This window comes from Acinonyx jubatus, chromosome A1 (assembly GCF_027475565.1).
Source record: "Acinonyx jubatus isolate Ajub_Pintada_27869175 chromosome A1, VMU_Ajub_asm_v1.0, whole genome shotgun sequence".
Lineage (NCBI taxonomy): Eukaryota > Metazoa > Chordata > Mammalia > Carnivora > Felidae > Acinonyx > Acinonyx jubatus.
The window spans coordinates 42,026,934-42,034,300 of NC_069380.1; the positions used below are offsets into that span (position 1 = coordinate 42,026,934).

At 34.2% G+C, this 7,367-nt stretch overlaps 1 long non-coding RNA gene across 1 annotated transcript in view; it reads right to left on the reverse strand.

Moving 5' to 3' along the window:
* The window catches only part of LOC128314344 (uncharacterized), a 48,745-nt gene extending 43,556 nt beyond the window's left edge, over positions 1 to 5,189 (reverse strand). Inside the window, exon 1 of the long non-coding RNA XR_008295873.1 lies at positions 4,982 to 5,189. This is a non-coding gene — a long non-coding RNA (uncharacterized LOC128314344). The remainder of the gene's footprint in view (positions 1 to 4,981) is intronic.
* Positions 5,190 to 7,367: the final 2,178 nt, after the last annotated feature.

A 7,367-nucleotide genomic window follows, 5' to 3' on the forward strand; every position in this document is an offset into this window, starting at 1 on the left:
GCTCATCATTTTTCTTTTGACTGAAGAAAACCAATATTTATGAAATAGAAGGAATAGAAAGAAACTGAAAGGGAACAATCAGACATGGGAGAAAAAAGACAGCAAAAGGAAGAGAGCATTAAATATAGAATCATTGTCAAACGTTCGAAGAAGGTAGGTACTGAGGGTTAGTCCATGACTTAGTAACAAATAAAAGGATCTTCAATGTCCTGGGGGTTGGAGAGAAACTGAAGATACATTGAGAAAGGTCTTTGAAAGATGTGACCTGGCAGATCCATGGGAAGACTTGGAAAAAGAAAGGCTGAGGTTGGTGAGAGTTCTCTTTGATATCTTCTCTTTATTTTGTCTGTGAAATGGAAGGTGTGTGGCCATGTTCAAGAGATTACTAATGTTTGAAAAAGCAGCAGTAGATAATGAAATCGAAACTTGACTAGGGAACTAAAGAATTAGTGAGTTCCCAAGGACCTAAACATCTCTTGGAAAAAGCCCCACTTCTGGTGATATGGGAGTTGCAGACTCTCTAGAAAGTCTCAACTTCCACCAGGCACTAAGATAGGTTCAGATCTAAAAAAATTTTCAAAAGAAAAGAAGAGTCTTTGGATTGCAGTGGAGGAAAAAAGGGTATCTTTATGGTGTTTTTATACAAATTTAACACTGAAACATAAAAGAAGTGTATCCAGATGGGTTTCCAGTTGGATTGGGATTGGAGGAGACAGATATTTCAGGCAATGGCATAAAAGACTTGGCATACATTTAAATTGATAATTATTAACTAGATACCATGTGTAAGAAGGATGCTGTATTTAAAATAAAATATATTTGCCTCTTTGTGTGACATATGCTTTATTTAGAAAAAAAGGTGCAAGAATATGAAAACAATATTATGTTGGTATATAAGTGCAAACAATTAACACAGAGAATAACTAAAAAAATGATACTAAAGAATTTTAATGTTTTAATAGTCTCATTGAACTAAACAAATACACTTAGATGAAAAGCTTTTTTTACTTCTCTTTTTTTTCCTTTTTTTTCTGTTTGTTAAAGCAAATAATTTCAATCACATTTGCCGTGTTTCTTAGTATGCAAAAGTCTACTTATTTTACATTAGCGTACACTTCTTAACTAAGTAGGATTCAATGAATTGAACAAATGTCATTACCACAAAAACAGGCCAAAGATAAGTAAACTCCTCAGAGTGAAAAATGGTACAATGTCTGATGCAAAATTTTAATAGATACATATAGGAACTGTTAGCTTACATTAAGGAAAGTTTGTAAACACTTCATTTAGGAAACCATTATGGGGTATGAAGTTAATTTCCTTGGTGATATTTACGTATCCCATACATGCTTGTTATAGTTTGCTTCTTCTATCTCTGATAAAAAAATCTGTTATGAATTGACTTTTCCCGTTTGTTATTGTATTAATGATGACAAATTTTGGGCCAGGAACTGTGTAAGAGGCTGATAGGCAGAAAAGAATGCCTCTTCTTCTGAGGGTAACATGAATAAGGAGATTTCTAACCCTGAATGGTAGGTTTATTTATTTCCTTTGATTGCCTTTATTTGTTACTAAGTCATGGACTCTCAGATCAAGAGTATAGATATTTAGTTTTAATTTTCTCTCTAAATCATTGGAGTTATAATTATGATATCCAGAAGTTAAATGTCTCAGAAGGAAGATACTCTTTTACTACATTTCAAAAATTCATAATTCTACTTGTGGATACTGCATAGATCATTAACTCAAAAATTGCTTCGTCGATGCACTGATGAGCCACACTGATATCTTAAGCAAAAAATGAATTCTAGCGTCTGAATAAACAATTGTACATGCAGAAGATATATTATTTAGGTCAAAGTAAATTGTTGAGTCTGAACACTTAACTAGAAGTGTTTAGACACCTCTTATCATAGTTGTAATTGGTCTCACCTAAGCCAGTGGCCTGAGGGTAATAATAGATCAAGGGACAAACACATCAAAAAAAATAAAAATAAAAATAAACCAGGAATTTGTGGGCTACCACCAGTGATTCTACTCAGGAGCTAGATTGCTGTAACTGGCATATGTTTACTTTTTTTTTTTTTTTCACTTGCTCAATTGGATAAATCCTGGGAGGTCTCACAATTCCATCTTTGTTCCCATTTTTACATGGCTTCCTGGCTTGTATATTGCCAATATATTTGCTTCTGATTGATGTCTCCAGGTGTATTAGAAGCTGACAGCATCTGACCAGCGCTGCACCCAGGTGAATGATTCCACCAAAAAAATATTGCAAAGTGCATCTGTCTTGTTGTCACTTCTCAAATATTTCCCTTTTATTAAGCTCTTATTGTTGTACTAAAGTCACAAGGCGGAACTGCCTCTTGTCTACAGAAAGCACAGTGATGCAGCTTTGATTTGCCTTGTTCTTTATAATAACCTCCGTTTCCCTTGATTCCTGGCATTTGATTGAGTGGAGTTAGGTCAAGGGATAATCTGAGAGGCTCTCAAATCAAAATGCACACAGTGGTCCTTTCTCTCTCCGCATCAGAGACTGAAGTGTTCTATGTCAATGAGCTGGCTGCAGGACCAAAAATGCCCCCTCAATTTTCCTTTCTTTCTAACTCTGGTGTGCTTTATGCAAATCAACAAGAGGTGGTAAACTGGTAGTCTGCTGGCCAAATCCTTTTATTGTTGGTTCGCCTGATGCAGAGAAATAATCCTATGTCCGAACTTGAGAGTCTGTTTTTCAGATGACTCTATTTTCAAGAAACAATCTAGGTATTATCTGATGGGAATGAGTGGTGTGGGCTTTCCTGATTTCTCTGATAAACACAATTGCCGATTGAGTTATTTCTGTTTCTATACATCTCCTTAGTAATTTTCAAAGGGAAAAATGTTAAAAACTTTGGCATTTTATAAAACACAAAAGAATTAGCATGGAAGAATTAAACACTGCAGAGAAAAATATAATTCAGGCTCATGATAGTAAATTTTGTCAGAGTTTATGTCACATAAGATTAAATGCATTAGGTTTAATTTTAATTACCACTTCCTCCCTACCTTTGGTATTGTTGAAGCCTCTATTCAAGAATTACTATTTCTACCTTGTATTGGTTTGAGAATTCTTCCCTTAAAAAAAATTCCTAGTCCTCTTGCTTTTAATAAGGTTGATAGTTCTTGGTATCAGAATGAAACATAAATTGATAATAGCAAAGGTTAAAAGTATATAATACTTCTTTCTTACAGGGTTCATTAGCTGTATTTCTGTTTATCTTTTTTTTCAAAGTCTATTCAAAATTATGATTGCAAAAATCTATTCAATACGGGAACTGCAAAGAAACCAGCATTTAGGAGAAATGCATAATGCCATTCTAATATATAAACAAACTCACTTTTATACAGCTGTTATGGAAGTTTTTCTAAAACTCGATGTGTTTAAAAGGTTAGAGAACACTTTAAGTAAATGATCCCTATCTCTGCCATTACGCAAAAAATCCTTCTCAGGGGGCCTTTTCCTATCTCCCACTAAAAAAAATATCCACTGAAAGTGAATAGCTTGTCTTTAAGGCATTGGAATTTAGCATAGTCTGATGAGTGAGGACATTTTATGCACACGCAGTCAGAGATTAATAAAAATAAGATGTGATTAAATTGTGCTGGAATTCCAACCTTTTGAATTTTCTTTCTAGCACTGTTTCTGTGTTATAAGGAAGATATGGAAGGGATTTGTTGTTTAGTTCTATAGGGATTCAGTCACAATCTCCTACACATAGTCACTAATGGGGAAAAGCCACAATGGGCTTGTATGGCTGTAAGTTTTCATTTGAAGTCCTGATTTAGAATCAGAACATTCTCCTGGTCCATGTACTCTAGGCCAGGCTATCCATTATAGTTGAATACGAAAAAAACAAAAACAAAAACAAAACAAAAAATATCTTTCTTTTCCCCACTAACCACCAACTGGAATTTAACACTTCCTTCAATTATGAATACACAACAATAACAACAACAGCAACAGCAACAAACACTGTAGAATCAGCTAAACTGTTGATATATACCAGTGATATATACCAATGAAGTTAAATCTCTTTTTCTGGTTGCCTAGTTGCTGTGGTTATCTTGAAATATCACTTGTCACCACTTTGAGGTTATGCTTAATTATATTTTATTATATTTTATATATATTTTGTTTTATATTATATTTTATTATTTACAGTGTTAAAAAGGCAAATGTATTAGTATACAACAATTTTTTTAAACATTTTGGTAACTGTATTTTAAAATAATTGGCTTTAATTTTAATTTGTAAGTATTTTATTTTAATGGATTTAAATGGGAATATTCTAAGAGGTTCATAGGCTTCACCAAACTGTCAAAAAGGTTTATGAGACAAAGAAGTTTCAATACCCTATCCACACATTCTAATCTTGGTCCTCATGGCCTTGCTGTTACCAAGGATCAAAGACTAGGAAAGATCACTCTAAGAAAAGATTAACAAGTGAAAAGAAGTATGTTATCTAATTACTTCTTGGGTCTTAGCAACCTATACCTAAGAGTCTCTGAAAATTTACACACCTTCAACATAAGAGGCATTCCAGCTGTATCTTAGAATGTGAGACACATGAGAGAATAAATCCCCAGAGGGATAAGGATTAAGAAAAATCTCTAGGTACAAATGGAAAGAGGGTTTCAGAAAGAGGTTGTCAACAGAGAATTTGAACAAAGATTACAGTATCATCCCACATCACACTAAGAGACATTGTTTCCTAACACCATGATTTTGGCTTTGTCAAAGCAAACATTGAAATGGTAGAAGTTAAGCAAGAGAGGAAGACTTTATTCTGACCATTGTAATAGAACGGACAGATAGAAAACTCCACGGAAAGGAAGGTTAGGAAAGTGTTTAAGAGCTGAAGTCCTTAAGAGCTGAGGGGAAATCCTAGGCCACCCATATTTGTTAACTGGCCTTATCAAAAGGAAAACTAAACTTTCTTACCTTCATGCCAAGAAGTAGGTTTACAATCTGGAACAAGGCTACCTACTGAAGTTAGGCTCCTCCTTGCCTACAGAAACAGAGATTGGGGTGCCATCTTCCTTGATGAATACATTTGAAAAGTATGGTCCTCGAGAAAAATATTCCTGGGTTGTAAAATTTGCAAGAGGCTTTAAAAAAGATTTACGTCTCAAAGAAGAAGATAAAGACTTTACAAGTTTTCTAAGGTTCTAAGAAAATGTTCTAAGAACATATTCTTAGAACAAACGTTCTAAGAAAAGGGAGCTAGGGCCTAGAGTCAAGAATAAGCCTGTCTAAAGACTAGTCAAACTGAGGAAAACCTGAAGGCCATCTTTTCATCTTGATTAGCTTGTAACAACATTACTCCTTCAAGGTAAAATGCGGGAGACAGAATCAGGTTTATGTTCCTACAAAATAGACTATTTCTGAGTGTAATGATGTGTGTGTGTGTGTGTGTGTGTGAGAGAGAGAGAGACAGAGACAGAGACAGAGACAGAGACAGAGACAGAAAGAGAGACAAAGAAAGAGAGGGAGAGATTTGGGATAATGGACATTACTACCACATAAATACGATTCTGAATGTTAATAAACAATAGCAAATTAAAACAAGGAGTTATTGAAATGATAAGTTCTTGAGATCCAGAAAGATTTCAGAAAGTATTGTTGTATATTTACTAGATCAGATTAAACAGATAAATAAAGTATCTTGGCTTTGTCAAGAGGCAGAGGTTTTTCCAACAAGCTTTTTAAGATAAAAAAACCTACCATTTCTTTTTCAGTTTGTCTCTAAAAGAAATGCTATGCCATCCAATCTCAACATAGGTACTGAGTATACCACAAAGAGGCAAGTAAATCCAAAGTCATTCTTGATTAAACAATCACCTTTTCAGTACAAAAGCAAGAAGTGTTAGTTGTTCTTTTTTTCTCTCTGTATAATAGGAACTGCAACCTAATTCTCATTGTTAATCACAGAATCAAAGGTTAGCGTTTGACCAACCTGACACTCACTTTAAATTGTTCTATTTTCCTCCCAAAACATCAGCTCTTTTTACTTCCTTGATTATTCACATTCATGATTGAATCAGCTATTTTTGTGCTTGGGTATTTCTTGTTCTTCACATTCTAGTCTATATTTTTCATGAAACAGTATTCCTTGAACACAGTCTTTGAATCAAGCAATCAATTAACAACTGATACAGACTTACTATTTTTCTTTTTATTTTAGGCAGTATTAATTTATGATGCCTTTAAGAGTTATGGAATACATAAAATTAGTTTTTAAATGAGCACACATTTTTAGGTTGGACATTTAATTTATAAACCTCTTACACCTGTGTTTCCAACTATTACTGTTATTCTTATAATTATCTGAGTCCAGGGAAAAGTATTAAATATATGCCTGTAGACATGCAGATTTAAACTTGAGCTTCTTTGAACGCAGGCCTTTTTTTCTCTTTCATCCAGAAACTGAAACTAAAATCATGTGGTCCTTCCAAACTCCTACTTCGGCAGAACAACAGAAGTTAGGAGTCTACTTGGAACTCAAATTCTGCATCATGATAATTCGTTTTTTCTTCATTTTGAGAACTGCTCGTGCTATTATTTAAGACAGAAGCATGTAGAGGGAAGACAGGATGTTATGGTTTTGTTTTCTCAATGTAAATTAAATTGCTGGTTTTTCGCCAAAAGGGGGCAGGCATTTCCATGATAATGGGAGAGATGTGCTTCCATCCAGGAATACAAATGGTTAAAAACAGAGACAGCTATTACCTATTCTAGGACTCTACTTGTGCAGAGAAAGCTCCTGGGTACTTCCAATAAGAAAGATATACCAGAGCTTGCTGACAGGAACAGAGAGAGCCTTTGTTAGTCCTGGACTTTTCTGTCACTCACCTCTAGATAATATCAAGCACTGTGACAGGGACAAGGTGTATGAGACTGCTGTTCAGGCAATGGGGACTTGAAAGCACCTAATTGAATTTCTCCTGGAGATAAAGAGATTTTTTAAAAGTAACAATTTGTCAGTAAAATGATCTGCTAATTGTAGGAAATTGCTCAGTTTTTAAAATAATAGATCTTAGTGTTATATAGAAGTCTCAGTTTCTTCCTGGTGCTTAACCTTCTCAACAATACCTATCGTAGATTTTTTAGGATATATGTGTGAGAATGAAAATGTATTCTTTTTAGTTTCTAGAACTTTATTTATAAGAAATCTTCATCTGTGTGTTGCAGTTATTGCAACATTTAAAAACCACCCAATAAAATACTAAAGGTGTTGTTTTATTGCTGTCTGCCTAATTATTGATGTATGTGTATGTGTATATAAGCACAATTGATCAGTTACACTTGCTAATGTAATTTATGACAA